The 15,678-nt window shown below is 40.9% G+C and overlaps 1 long non-coding RNA gene across 3 annotated transcripts; it reads right to left on the bottom strand.

Annotated features, from left to right (window-relative positions):
- Positions 1–484: 484 nt before the first annotated feature.
- On the bottom strand, positions 485–14,598 carry LOC111841475 (uncharacterized). 3 transcript variants are annotated; one of them, XR_002837697.2, is made up of 5 exons: positions 14,440–14,598; positions 9,411–9,524; positions 8,412–8,481; positions 4,331–4,403; positions 485–1,960 (listed from the first exon to the last, which is right to left on the bottom strand). It is a non-coding gene; the product is annotated as an uncharacterized lncRNA (long non-coding RNA). The 3 variants fall into 3 exon arrangements; XR_002837691.2 differs by lacking the exon at positions 485–1,960 and having other exon boundaries at positions 4,122–4,403; XR_002837700.1 differs by lacking the exons at positions 485–1,960; positions 4,331–4,403 and adding an exon at positions 5,484–7,199.
- Positions 14,599–15,678: the final 1,080 nt, after the last annotated feature.

Raw genomic sequence — 15,678 nt, 5'->3', positions numbered from 1 at the left:
GTCGTATGTTTACCTGCCCAGTTTGGTTTAATTGTATTTGTAGTGTTAGTTTATTCCCTTTGGTTTTTTGACCCCTCGTGGTCCTTTTGGTTTTGTTGTGTTTTCTGTTTTATGTAATAAACCCCTTTTCTGTTCCTTGAGCCGCAAGTAGGTCATCCGCCCTTTTTCGTGCACCATGCCTCGTTCCCGTGCCCGAGCCGCCCGGATCCCTGACAACCTGAATAAATGACACATTGGTTACTTTGAAAGAAATATATGTAGACTTGTTATTTTGTGGTTATGAGTAGTATTAAGCCCAGTGTAAAATGCCCTTCCCAGTAGACACGGCTGTCAGAATCCAGAGTCCGGGTGACCCCTGGACCAGTTGTCCCTTGGCTGGCTGTCCAGTAATCCCCAGCTGTCTCAAACTCCAGCATCACATGTGTATTAAACACCTTTCGGCAAAACCAAGTGAGAAGATTAAGCTCTCCAATACACACGCACACACACACACACACTGCAGTCCAAGAGGAAACTGATGAAAGAACCAAGCAGAATAGCATGAGAAGACCATATTATTAATTATTATTTATGTCATCTACTAAGTATTATTATTACAGACACTGTAAATAAAGCAGAGAATATAGTGTAATCAATTCTGATTTAGTCTGCAACTATTTATTATTTAAATTCATGCAATTATGAATCCAGAGAGGTGTGCCTGTTATTCGGGGGACGGAGTGATGTATGTGAGGAAGGTCGCTAGGTTCAAATCCTGTTGCCAGCTGTGTAATCCTGTCACTGTTGAGCCCTTGAGCAAGGCCCTTAACCAAAAAAATCGCTCCAGGCATGCCAGAAAAATGGCTGACCTTCCAGTTTGACTTCAGACTTTGCTCTCAGAGGAGAACAAGATGGCATATGTCAAAACCGAATCATTCCTATACAAAAGCATAACATTTTTGCTGGAAAAGTATTAATTATAGTTTATTTTTTTCCAAGATGAGCATTTACACTTGTATTCAAGCCAGGATCTTTGTGCAAATCTGCTAATTGCTGCTTATCAAATTCCCTTTTCCCCCCCGCGTACCGATTCACAAGTAAGTTGTGGAAAGTCTCATGATTCCGCCTCTGCATTAGTGACTGACGCAGTAACGACAGTAGAGTGCTTCATTTAGGGCATAGAGTCAACACTTTTTCAGCGAGTGATTAATGCCTGCCGGTTTCAGAGTCTGGAGAACCCGGTGGAAAATGTTCTGTCCACTATCTCCTTATCAGCGCAGGGAGCATTGTGCTACCACAGCATTTGAAGGGTGTTTTACAAATATTATTAAATCCATGCCGTCTGGGCAGAACCCTGCGGACAGCACCGTCTATTTTCACAAAGTATTCCGAGTAATTTCGTGACGTGGAAGCTAGCAGGCAAGTTCTTATCTACCAGTGAGTCATTTTTCTCCTTGTCCTTAGAAAACCACAAACTACAACCTGAAAGCAAGATCTGCTCTTTCTGCTGCTTTTAAAGAAGCTGCTTTTCTTGTCACCTTCACGTAACCTTGTTCCATATTTGAACTTACATGCAAATGTAATGTTCTGATCCTTCTCATGTGCAATCACCTGCAAAAGTTTTCTTTTTCCCGTATAAATGTTGTTTTGAGAAAAGAAAATAATATATAACTACTTGCATGTGATTGATTTTGAACATAAATAATAAAACTGACAGTAGGAATAATTACAACCAAAGGTGGTAGGTTTCCAAGACGAGATAGTGGTCTGATTTCCAAGTCTCCCAAAATTATTTATGATAATTCCTGCAAGTAGAGTTCCGCCTAACTACGAAGCCTAGCCTGCTGCTAGCTGTTATCAGTTTACAAGAAGAGGTAAATAGTTCAGATGTGGTATTGAACCTGTAAGCGAATCTGCGTGGCACTGATGCAGCGGTGATCTCTGCAGTTTTCTGAGCTCCTCTTCTCCCAATGTAGCGTATCTAAAGGATAACATGCTAATTAGGTCCCCCACTTGGCCAAGGTGTATCTTATGTAGCACGTATAGGAACTCCAACCATTTCAAGATTTCACGTTTCACGTACGTCTACTTAGGAAGAGCATAAAAGCAGTGTAAAGGTGAAGTAACGTGGTTAATTATTTAAGACAGGAATCCAAACTTTTGTCAAAGCACACTTATGCCTTTAGTGGCTATTTGAATACCCATGTAGGAATCCCAAGGTGTCCCACGGTCCCTCAGAAGTTAAACTATAATTTAAGGATCCTTAATTCAGGCCTTCAACACAGCATCTGTATTATCTACTGCAGGTATATGGAAACCGTCCTACTTGCCAGTAATCAAGGCCCTTCTTCTAACTAAAGGCCTTGTGGCAGCAACAGTGTAATGAAAAGTAACCGTAGATCCACCAGGTGAGGCAGGCTTGTGATAGCAGGAAGGGGGCATGTTTACAGCACATACATTCCGGAATTAATCGGGGACAAAGGCAGCTAGGATAACTATGCGTGCTATTGAATTACTGAGATAATGATGTGTTTAGGGAGAAGTTTTCACTGGAGCGGGATGGAGCTTGCCTTGGAGAATCTCTTCTGCACGCCATTAAGATGATTTTTTAAAAACTCTAAATAAGATTGCAAGATGGAATCTCTGTAGCTGTAAACACATTACTTTCCGATCACGTTTTTCTTCATCCAAATATGTCGTAGCACCGTCAGGATTAAGCCAACAGACTCCATTTTATTTGAAAGCAGATGCTTAATCAAATATATGGGGTCATTTATGGGATTTTTAGATTTATTTAGGAACCAATCTGGTAATGGAAAATGAGAGCAGACCTTCAGTGGAGTGAATGTGGAGTGAACTGCAGGAATGTTCCTTGGGTGCTGCAGGTAGGTCAGGCAAAGAGTGAGACAGCTGGTCCCCCGAGACGCTCAGTATCCCCATAGCTGAGCATAAACATGCCACAAACCACGGGACAGGTTCCGTTTTAGCTCCTATTGTTTCTTAGACTCATGCCGGGTATTTACCTCCATGTTCTGCTATAAATAAGATCAGGAGTGTCACTAGAGATTTATGGGAAAGGGGGCCAAGCTTTTACTAGGTTTTTCTTTTCATTTGAATGAAAGTAAACAAGAACACATCATTTAAACTTAATAGTGTACATTTACAACGGGGGGACTGAAGAGCATTTCAGAAGGACTGAAGCCCCTCTAAAATGGGCCTATCGATGCCCGTGAATAAAATGTAGACATAAAACCAGGACATGGTCAGTGTCTGGTGTGTGAGTCAAAACAACTTTTTCAAGGGAACGCAGGTCAACAAATCAATGCTGCTTTTGAGCTAAGAAAAGAATAGCAATTGCTTGAAGTTAAATACGATTATGCCGATGTCGGCAACTCACGTTACGTGCAAGATGGGTTTTATCCCACCGCATGTCAGGTGCTGTGGAGGTTGCTTTTGGGAATTTGAGAGTCTCCGATACCAAGGGGGGGTGGGTCTGGTGATTTTTTTTTTCCAGTTTAACCTGCTCGCATGTGAGGCAGGTTGAGACACCTTGGATGGCTGTAGTGTTTCCTGGTTGTAGGTTCCAACGTATCGTCACAGGAACTTGTTGCTCACTTTTCCTCTTTGGAGTTGCATTTGGGCAATTGTGCTGGTCATTTAACTTTTGGGTTGTATGGTGTGTCTGTTGTGTGCATGTGCCGGAGTGTTCAGTGAGTGGTCTGTGTGGGTCGTAGGGTGATTTGGGGGATGTATGACTGGAATATAATTAATTTTAGGGTTTTTTTCTCTTTTCTCTTATAGTTAAATAATCAGTTTGTTAAATTTAATTGGGTACGGTGAACTCACAGTACTGGCTTGGGACAACTACATCTAAGAGGGGTCAGGTGTCTGAGGGTTTACATTGGGCTTATCATTTTCCTTTTTTGGGGTTTGTTCCTATTGATTTTGAAGTTGTGGATTGTCATGTTGTATTGTCTGGGTTCACTGATGTATTGATATTTTTGTTTCTGTTTGGGAAGAGTCCTTTTGGGTTTTTTTGTTCCTTTTGGGTTTTTAGAGTGGGGATCACTGTTGCCCTTAAAGCCTACTTATGCAGCCGCTATTCTAGAGTTTTTAAAATGGTTTTACCTTTCATGACTGGAGTGTACAAAATAGTTTGTATGTATTTGAGGAATCATGCATCTGTTTCATTCATTTACTTGAATAACCTGCTTTTGGGTGACCAGTTACAGTTTAGCTGAAATTGGGCTTAAACACCTGTAGCTGTGGCCAGTCCTCCACACTATCATTAGTAGAACAATCCTGGAGGTGCAGCCAGCAATTTCAAGACAATCCTGAACTCGTGACTCACATGATATATGAATGCATGTGGTGCTGACATGGGTGCAAACAAATCCTCATCTCTTATTCAGGCTGATCTTGTGCTGAAAGACAAAACAGATCACAGCTGCCTGAGGTACAGAAATACTTCTGTGTGTTGGCTGAAGCTGGTGAGAATCGCACATTTGTTTGTTGGTAAATATTTAAGTTACAAGCTTTTATTGTTGCACAGCAAATCACCACGCGTTGTGTTTAAATTTAGAGAATGATTTTGGCTGTGTTTGTTTTTAACATCAAGGTCCGAGGTGACGTAGGATCAAGCACTCTGTGAATTTTGTTCGTGTTTTAGCGCTACAAAGCCCAAGTTTACAGATGGGCCTCGGGGACACAAATGAAGGAGCACAGGCAGGACACGTGCCGTGGGAGACTGGGGGCACGAGTGTCACAAAGTGCCACACCTTTAGCGGAAGAGACTCTGTACACGCCTTTGGCTTCTGACACATCTCGCATCTTCGCGGCTGAGATGTGGGACAGATTACAATAAACGTCGTTTTATTTTAGCCCAAACAAAAAATGACTGCCTTTTATGTTATGTCATTTTATGCACTCCATTCATTATTAAGTTATAATAAATAAAACATGCATGAACATGTTAATTACACAATACAGTCCAATGCATGTGTTCAAGTCAGGGTCATGCACAACCTGCTGTTTCGTTCTAAACCAAACCTCCATCTCCCGCAGCACAGCCGTGACACCGAATGTCACTGAAATGCTTCATTACAAAAAATCCACAAATATTTTGTACACACCCCACCCTCCTCTCTATTGTGGTGTCTGGGAACCTCCTGTGCTAAGCTGCAGGTGGACAATTGTTCTGATGAAACTATACCCTTCCCCACACACACACACACACACATAGACACACACACACACACACACACGTGTGCAGCAGAGCATGCCAAGATACACCAGTAAAGGTATGATCTACAATTTCAGCAGATTAAATTATTCATCCTCCTATGGTTGGCTCACTTGGACCCAGCAGTCTTTCCAAATTTCCAAGCACTTACAGGAGGTGTTAATTGCACGCAGTTATAAACCGTTGCTAGGTTACAAATCGCGCTGACATACCAGTAATTAAAAGGATAAATCCGAAACGCAATAAAGAACAGAACACTATATAAATGCAGAAGTGATTTATTTTTAACTGATATAGATAATCTTTTGGTGTTGGGCTCTGAGGATAAATACAGTTTAGGAGACATATTTAAGCAGAACAATTCAGATTATGCATCTTTTTTAAAGTTTAAAAGCAAGGTGCCTTTAACTGGATATTTCCAGTTCAGAGGTCTGTCATACTGCCTACAGGACCACTGAGAGATATGAAAGTCTGTATTAGACATTTGCTGTCTCCTGAAGTACAATAGACACATTTCAGCTCCCATCTAAAATCATTCTAAAAAATCAGCATCCCTTTGAAAATTTCGGCCATAGACTTGAAGTCTTGAATACAGATTACAATGTAAAGAGCTGCATCTGGGTATGTATCAATATATGTGCAGGTCAGGTACACACACGGTGGGTAATTAACATAATGCAAAAGACACGCAAGGATCGAACAGGGTGCACATAAGACACAGGCAAACACATGCGTGACAATAAGGAAATGCAACCACAACACCAACAATATAACAAGGGCTATTTACAATTGCCCACAAGCATGCTGGGATATGCTAGATTTTTTTTTCTTTCTTTTCTATCATTCTTTACAGCTAGATATGTTTTTTGCAATACTAAAAATTCCAAATATCATGAGTACAGAAATAGGTAAAGACATAAACTAGTAAATGTAACGGAAATGTAACGGTAAAGCCGATCTGACCAGGAGTTCTTACAGCCTGGTGTGTAACTTCTGTTAGTTCATTTTACTTTGTTTTACTTTGTTTTACTTTGTTTTACTTTGTACACTCGGTACCACTTATCTGCTGGCTGGTAACCAAGCTCTCAAAACAGCTATGAAATATTCATCTGTTTCTCATATTCAGGTCGCTGTAAATTGCAGTTCTGCGTTACCACGTCACCTGACAAACCCCCAGTAAACGGGCCCGGGACCTCTCCGGAGCTGGCTTTTCTGAGGCGGTGGCTGCCACGCTTTATGGCATTTTTATTTTTATCTTCCCTCTAAAAAGCCATGTGCCTAAGAAATCAAGATCAGGAGTCAATCAATTAATATTTTGCTGGCTGCTGCTTCTGCTCTGGAGTCGCTTATTCTCAGAGGTTTTCATGATTCAAATAGAGGACTTTGGACATCTGCTTATAGCAGATCTGACTTCCTGAGTTTGAATTAATTCTGCTAATATAACAGCTAGGATCCAGTAATCATATTTTATTAAGGATATTGCCAGAGACTGAACTAGCCATATGTTCATAAGAAATGTGTTTATTGTGCAAACTCCTTAAGAATCTGAAAATTCCCTGAATGTCCCACAGCTTGTGTGCTTTCACATTACTTCCAAACCTGCTCTCTCTCTCCCTCTCTCTCTCTCTCTTTCTCTCTCCCCATTTTACCTGGATAACCGCAGCATGTTATGGCATACACTGCCACATCAGGTGCATGATTACACCCCCACCTTGTCTGGTGTTAGGGGTCCGCGGTGCCATCACAGAGCCACTCCGAGTGTGACTTTTGCACGCCAAAAACCTTGTGCGACACGGTGTTCCAGTTTGGGCAGATACCCCATCCAGGAGCATCGATCTGACCTCATTAGTGGGGCTTGACAAGCTCATCATGACAGAAAAGCTGTCGCTTGGCAGCGAGCTCAGTCCAGCAGAGAGAGCTGTCCTGGGCAAACCCAAGGGCCTTCGCAGTAGTTTAGCCTCCAGTCCATCACGCATTTCTACATAAACAAACACTGGGCTTGAGACACACATAATCCACCTGTCACAAAGTGCAAGTTATCCTTAAACAATCCCTGTTTATATAGTAAGTAAATTCCAAGTCAGTTCTATCTATTCATCATCCATCAACTCAAGGACATAACTTTGGGTTGAGCATTAGGGTGACTGAGGTCTCCACCCATTTTACGGGGTCCGGGGGGTTGTATTGGCTGGTTTTGACTATTGAGGGGGTTACGACCCTCCCTATACTTTACGCCTATCAACTGCTTATCCAGGGTCCAGGGTCTTGGGAAAACAGGGGTCCTTTAGTTTCAGGTTTAAGATTTAAGCTTTATTGTTACATGTGAGTAGAACACAGTGAAATTCTTTTGCTACAGTTGCAGATGAGGGTATGTGCATGGGGGGGGGGGGGCAATAGAAGCAACAAAAATGCAATAAAGGGCAAACAGCAGTGCAATAAAAGACCAGGCAGTGCATGACATAAGATATAATGCAATATAGGAATATTAGTGGCCCCAAAGTGATTAACAAGGGTGTGTGGCCATCCATTTTTACACCATATATGGTACTTGAAACATGAAAAAAGGGACAAAAGAAAGAATGCCAGAAGACAAGAAGACAATGGAGGAGAGGAACCAAAAACAAAAAATTCTCTGGGGTTCCAAGGTCGCTTGTAGGCGCCTGAAGTACCAAGGACATACCGGATGGGTCGCCACTTAATAGCCTGACACACGCTCACAAACCAAATGATGCTCTACAGGCAGTCCAGAGACCGCTAGCCCCAAGTGCATATTTTTCTACATGAGAAAACCAGCGCAAACATCGGGGAGAATTTCAGACCCCCCACCCAGAGTCGGGGGCAGGAATTCAGCCTGTAACCCTGGAAGCGCAAAGCTACGGTGCTAATTGCTTAGCCCCTGCTCCAACACCAAACAAATCCTGACTTACATTCACTGTTTCCCAAAGCAGTTTTATTCCTTAAATAAAGTACAGGGAGCCTAATGCGTTTCTCCACGGTCGAGATGTAAGGTTTTCCTCTCAGCACTAATTAACACTGACAGCAGAGTGACAGCGGCGGTTCTTGCGCCTGAGAGGAGAACATCTATGGAGAATTGTGATTGGAGGGACCCGCAGTGCCCAGGAAAAGGGGAACATTCTGTCACTCAGCTCTACTTTCTCTCACACAAAAGCTTCGATGAAAATTGTCTCACCATAAGCCAGTGGTGGAGGCTGATTAGCCGACTTCAAAAGTTGCATGATGACTAATGGAAGTGCTTGTAGCTGCAAAGGGAATAGAGCAAATTTTGTACTTTACAAAAACCTCAGCAAATGCATGTTAATTAACTGGTTCCAGTTAATATAACACATATTTCATCTCAAGATTATTATACTGCACATTTTGATTGCTAGGGACCAAAATCTATGTCCTAAAACTATTTACAAAAACAGATATAAAACCACGATTTACTAAAGTTTACTCATTAGACATTTATGCAGAAATTTAAAAAAAAATGACAGGACATGCTTATACTGGAAAGTGAGTGAATCGACAGACTCTACAGAAAGATTTACAGCATGTTGTAATTAGTTTCAGAAGATGGGAGTCCAGCCTTCACAGTCTACATGCAGGTTTTGAATATTCCGTAGATGTTGCCTTTACCTACCTCCGACCAGCCAAAAAAGATGAATGCATTTAATATTTTCATTTTATATTATACCCAGCAATGAACTACATTTGCTGTATGAAAAATAGAGCACTTGTAGCAAGTCTATATTATTATTATTTTTTTATGAGGCAAAACCCCCCTGGACTCCTGCTTACAGGCAGCCCAGCTGGTCCTAAAACTCCCAGCCCTAAACCATCCCATTCCTGCCTGCCCAATAGCCACATCTAACTGGGAGAAAACCCACACCAATCCATCATCTGACTCTCTTTTCATTATGTAACCCTGTATGCATTGAAACATTATTTCAGTTATTTAGTCAAGATAAGATATAAATTATTTATCTGAGATGGACATTCTAGATCAGAAATAAACTCAATGAAAAAATGAAGCACAAAAAGTAAAGAGCATTGAATAATATTAACATTGTTTCAGTTTTGTTCAGATCGATTTTTCTAGTATATGATTTTTAATTTTGTCTATGCTCTTGTCAGATTAAGAAAAAGCAGCATTATTTTATCCAGCTGAGAACTAATCAGAACTAACCAGACCCAGTCGGGGATATTCCTCAGGTGGCTGGTGAGGATTCTCTCTTACTTCCTAATTTCTTTGCCTGATGTTTATTTCCAGAAACTCTTCCATGATTAGTCTGTGCGAGGCCTGGAGAGACAGACACAGGGAGGGTGCTGAGAGAAAGAGAGCTACAACTGGAAGACTTTCAGAGAAGAAGAGGAGCGTTTATCTAGTATTGGAAAAATACAATTATGTTATAATAAAAATATAAAATGAAAAAGACAGAGCAATTCAGATAATTGTAAACACATCCATCTATACATAGGTATGTGGGGATCATCCCAGGAAGCACTGGGTACAGGACTCCCTTGATGGGATGCTAGGTTCTTCCAGGACAGATGAATGAATGGATGAAGGATTAGAGGAACAGGGGGAGATACTGAAGGTTTGAGGTAAAGAAAAGAGCTAACAGGTATTGCTACAAGAAATCTAGTTATGTAGCAGACTAGAATAAAATTGGAGGATTCTTTATTAATGCGGAACCAACACTCAGCCAGGTCCCAGTCATGACATGATTTAAAAAATCAACACTTTCCAAGGTCCCTCTTTAATGCAATTTAACCAATCAGAACTGGCCCGGCTCCCTTTGATAATGTAATTTAAGCAATCATCTCTCATCCTTCTCCCTTATCATGGATTTATGAATATAAGTAATAAGCTTATATTTGGAATCAAAGGTGCCTTTCAGTTTCTATTAAAAACTCCTAAAGCAATCATACAAAGCTTTACCTATATGATATTCTAGTATTTGTACTCCATAACCATAAAAATGTGTGGTTACATCATCTCTGACTGGACCTAGGCATATAAAAACACCAGGAAGTTCAGAATTGCCATTTCTGTAACATACCTGTAAATTTAGCTGCAAGTCTTACCAGACACAACTGTATTTAATGATCTCCTGCTTTGATCTCAGACAGAAATTTGAATCCAGTACTAGAAAGTCTGTGCATCACCCTGCCAGCACCATGAGCCAGCTGGATAGTGTAATTGTTATAGGCCCAGTAGGTCTTTCTCTGGGAGTCCTCCCCATCTCATCTCAGTGTGAGGACCACCATCTGCATATGTCACTCACACGCCATCTGCTCACAGCCACCACCACCGAGTGGCCAAGACACGTGCCATCAAACCACGGTACTGTAGCTATTGTGATAAATTGTTATTGTTATTCATTGTTATTCCGAAATTTGAAAACATAATACCCCCTCTCAACCAGAAGTAACGTGTGTTGAATGTTCCGTCTCCATAGCTAATTAAAGCCATCATTTGCAATTGTATCGGTTTCGGCACGACAGACAGCTCGGTGGGATTTGTGTTTAGCTAGCATCGGGCTTTCTTTCTGCGGAGCGTATCCCAATATTGCTGTGGAAAAAAAGAAATCAGGGGAGGAGACTGACAGGAAAGTGATGGAAAAGTAGATAGAAAATGCACTTTGAGCTGCCTTGTCATTATAGGCCATTTGGAGAAATGATGCTGACACAGACCATGACATGAGGACTTCTTGTCGAATATGTCACATCTCTCTTTTTTTCCTGTAATACGTCCCCATTTGAAGAGCTTGTGAAAACATGGAGGGGGAAGGTGGGGGTGTTATTTATTTACAGCGTGTTGCTATTAGTCTGGCTGTGCCATGCCATTACTCCCTTTCACTACAGTCCCTCACACCTCCCACAAAAGAGACCCCCCCCCCCCAGAAAGATTCAAGATATCACGAGGGATGGGCAATATTTATGATGCATGTACTTAAAGTACATATTTTTAATACAAAATTGTTTTTTGTAATTTGCATCTGACTTCATGAAAATGTTAAGCAATTTGTATCAAAATACTTTGATGTTCAGTATTTTTAATATTTTGTATTTTTTGCACAAGAAATATTTTCCCCAAAATGTATGCGCGACGACGTCATGTGTGCACAACATTTATGCATACACAAGGATGATGTTTAGTTTTTTCAGTCATTTTAATGAATGGTTATTAGAGGTAATAGTTGATCACTTGTGTTGAGCTGAAAGACTTACAAGTTCCATTTAGGGCTATTTGTGTTTCTGTGTTTGAGTTTTTAAGATGTTGCTGAGTGAAGCTCTTAAATTGTGTTTGTCATTTTTCATCTTAAACTTTGTTGTTTTCAGTTATTTATATCTGTGGTGCCGAAAAAAGGAAGCAGTTTTGTCAGTTATTATGACTTTATTGATTGACTTACTATCATCTGAGTGCTCACATAAGTAGTTTGGATATATTTAAGACATTTCAGAATATTTGATCTTTTGTTTGGTTTCACATTTGTATCATATCTCGTTAAGCATCAGATACATTTTGATGTATTTTTGCCCATCTCTAGTTGCCATTTACTCAACAGACCCAACATGTGATGGCACAATTCAGGTTCACCAGAAACGCTACTCAACACCAGCATAACTGACCGCGGTGAGACGCCATCTTGTTATCTCACCATCAGCTCTCGTTAAGCCCGGTGACTGGGGCAGTGAATTGTTGAGCCTGTCATGTGTCGTCCAGTACAAGCTGTACTCACCACACACCTGCAACACTTTCCCTAATAATGTTGTCATTCTTAATAATCATACTTGCAATATGAATGACTGTCCCAAAGCTAACATAAATCCCTAGTGACACATATAATCGCACGGACTTGTTCGGCAGAGACTTCTGAAAGTATGCACCATGAACTTTTGGAATAATCAGGTGGGTGAATATTTGCCGCATATCGGACGGAGCAGTGGCACATAGTTTAACTAACTGCAAGGCTACTCATGTTTAGGCAAAGACTGCATCTGTATCTCGGAAATCAGGAATGACAGGCTGCCTCCAGCAATGGCAGTGACAGTCTTCAGAGGACTAGAAGCGGGAAAAAACAGCTGCAATGGCTGAAGCGAATCGTTTTGAGGAGAATTGCATTTTCAGCTCATGACGAAGTAGCTTTAAGGCATTCATGACGGCATGTTCAAGGTTGACAGACTTTGTCTTTTCAACTCACACCATTCTGGTTACAGTCCTAAGATAGTTTGCCTCTTATCGATCACTTTCTTTTATCTGAATCTCCCGTAGGCAGATGTGGGAAGGTTTCTGTACCTCGACAGGGAAGCCAGTTCCATCACAGGACTGACTCTGACCCCACCTGCTGCAGTGGCAGAGAAGTGAACGTGGAGACCACCATCTGCTCCTTGGGGTGGTCTCCAAGAGCACTTTTAGACACCTCCTCATTCCATCACGGTCTGCTAAGAAGGGGATCCTTCCGACCTGCTACCTTCCGGCACTGCAGCACCTCCATCCAACGTGCGAACTCCCCTCCCCCAACCATAACACAAGCCAGGCAGACATATAAAGACACACTGACACTGTTCATGACTGTATAACTGTGTCAGCCTGTATCACATCTTCACTCCTTATTAATTTATATTCACTTCTTCACTGTACCTTTTATGCACTTATTCCAATAACGGAAAAGGATACATTGGCCTAACAAATGCCATATATTATAAATAAGCTCTCATTTCCAGTTTTACTGCTTTGGTTCCTTAGCGCGTAATAGGATTGTCCCTATTAACTCCTGTAATCTTTTGGGAAATCTGTACAAATCTAAATTCAAATTTCTGACACAAACATGTATCAGTTACTGCAGTATATGGCTTGAAATGGAAGCAGCAGGGTTGGTGTATGCCGTGAAGATGGTCTGTGTAATTCAATAACAATGATATTCAATAACTGATGATACGAGGCTGTATAATTTTCCATGTATAACGTTCACGGTTATAAAGATAATTTCCTAAGCTACTGCAATAAGGACACTGATACATTAGATGTAGGCTATAGGCATAAAGCTGTCCGATAATTCAGTTTATTGTATAGCAGCTTTATTTGGAGATAATAAATCATTGATTCCTTCATGGGTTCAAACACATGGCGTTTAAGCGTATTTGCATAGAAAGAGGGTGTCGAAAAAGGGATGGTGAATTAATCAGTTTTCTGAAGCTAGAATTAATAAAAAAAAAATCAAAGGGAAAGACTCTGGGAAATTAAAAGAGGAGAACAAAACAGACACTTTCTGCCAGAGCTCATCAAGCATGCAGGACTGGCAACCCTCAGCTGCTGATTGACGGACGGGCTCTGGTAGCTCGTTAAAGTTGGGAGCAGGTGGCCCTAAGTGAGCGATACAAAACCAAGGCAGGCGTTACATCACACTCAATACAGCCAGGTATCCTGCTATTATTTCGGTCCTCAGAGCCAAGCTAGCATACCATTAGTCGTTCCCACAAGTGCAGAGTAACACCCCGATAAAAACTTTTAATCTGCACACTATCTTCCAGACTTGGTTATTTTTTAAAGAGCTTGTGCGTTGCGATCTTGAGCTGAGGAAACAACTGTTATCTGCTGCTTGGTGAGTTTCTCCCCATTTAATGGTTTAAAAACCCCTTTGGTGCCCAGCTGCTGCATTGGATCGACCGCGGGGCTGTCATAACACCGGCGTTTATGCATTCATCTATATCATGTAGCAAACACACACCGTTAAAGTGTCCTTGAAAATACCTCTGAAACGGAAAAGATCACTATCTCACGGAGGCTGAAATTTATTTTGAGATAGATCAGTGCCTATTAAAATGAGCATTGACTTAAATGCACCATGTTTTGGTTACACTGCCTTGAATTGTTTTCTTGATATTCTATTTGCGTTCCTATGATCCTCGGCCATCTTTCCACAACCTTCATGAATCAGTTAGCATCTCTTCCATGATTTGGTAACTTCTGGGAGCAAGCGCTTTGAAAAAACAGCCTCTGCTTTCATGCTGTCTCGAAGTTAGTCACTGGTTTTAAATTTTCTACAACTATTAGCATAATGTCACCCAGCATGCAGTGCAGGCAGAGCTTATCTTACTAATAATAACTAAATCATCTGAGAATCCATACCTTGATAAAACTACAGTCTCCCTGAATTCACACACGATTTATCTCACATCCAAACTAAATTCAGTGATGATATACTCACAGATGATAATGGTCACAGCATATAGAAGACGGAAGGTAGTCACAATATGGCGATCCTTTGATAAAGTACACATAATTCACTGTCCACAGCATTAATATGGCTCCTAATTGATGATTCTTTCATTTAATATGGTTTTCTAGCAGAATCTTAAATACCGACATGGTGACAACTGACTGTGGGTGTTTGACCTTTAGGAAAAGGTTAATGACTGGAAACAGATATTATGGCCATCATGGTCAGTGCAGGAATGTCGTTTTCATCTATTAAATGACTTCGGTCAGGCACATAGTGTTGCAGGAAGAGCTTTATAACTATTGAATAAACAGTTAGAAGATGGATGAGTGGACAGAGAATGTAGCATCTGTAATTATGGGAGTATGGGGAGGGAAAAAACAGAATTCAAAATGCTTTCCATTCATTAGAGAGCAGTGATGAAAAGTCACAGTAAGACAGAGAGAGAGAGAGTCAGTAACCCTCATGTAAATAAAGCACTAACTCCCATTTGTGGTGAATTTTATCGGTATCAGACGAGAAAAATAATTCAACATAATTATCATGCCGTGGCCTGACTGATGACAGACGCCCTTGATGCTTCTGCTAACTGCCTAATATTATTAGTTAGTGACACAGGAGACGGAGCCTCTAACAGGTTATTGGGAAACGTGCGGAGCGTGAGCTTTCTTCAGCAGGGGCTGTATGCCAGAGATGCTATGAGGACAAACGCAATGCAAGCTCTCATCAGTAGCATGATATTAAGTTACATTTCTTTAGAAAGCTATTTATTCTTGTTTCTATACTAATTACATGAATTTATTCGCCGACATAATTTGTTCTAAAGGAAGAGTGTAAGTCAACATTGTAGTTAAATTTTATCTTCTGCCTTTGTTTTATTTTTTCAGATTTAATATTTAGGGCAATCTATCGATCTTCCATCCACTTTTCCCAGTCAGAGTGACAGTGGGCCTGGTGCAGCCAGGACAGGATGCCAGTCCATTGTAGAGCTATTGAGATTAATGTGCCTCTGAAAAAATGAAGTATATAAAACAAGAGCCTAGATAACAAGAAAAAAAGCAGAGGTTCTAATATTTTGCTTATTTTTGTCAATACTATGAGTATAAGTGGAATACATGACAAGTGCTGCGGTGAATAGATTCAAATTTAGCATGAAAAGCAAGAGATCCACGACTGCTAGAGTTAGATTATGACAAATTCTTCAATTAATTCTCTCTTTAATTGCAG

The sequence above is a fragment of the Paramormyrops kingsleyae genome, chromosome 1 (assembly GCF_048594095.1).
Source record: "Paramormyrops kingsleyae isolate MSU_618 chromosome 1, PKINGS_0.4, whole genome shotgun sequence".
In the NCBI taxonomy this organism is placed as follows: domain Eukaryota; kingdom Metazoa; phylum Chordata; class Actinopteri; order Osteoglossiformes; family Mormyridae; genus Paramormyrops; species Paramormyrops kingsleyae.
Note: the sequence above shows the minus strand (reverse complement) of the source record. Positions and strands in the feature narration are given on the sequence as shown.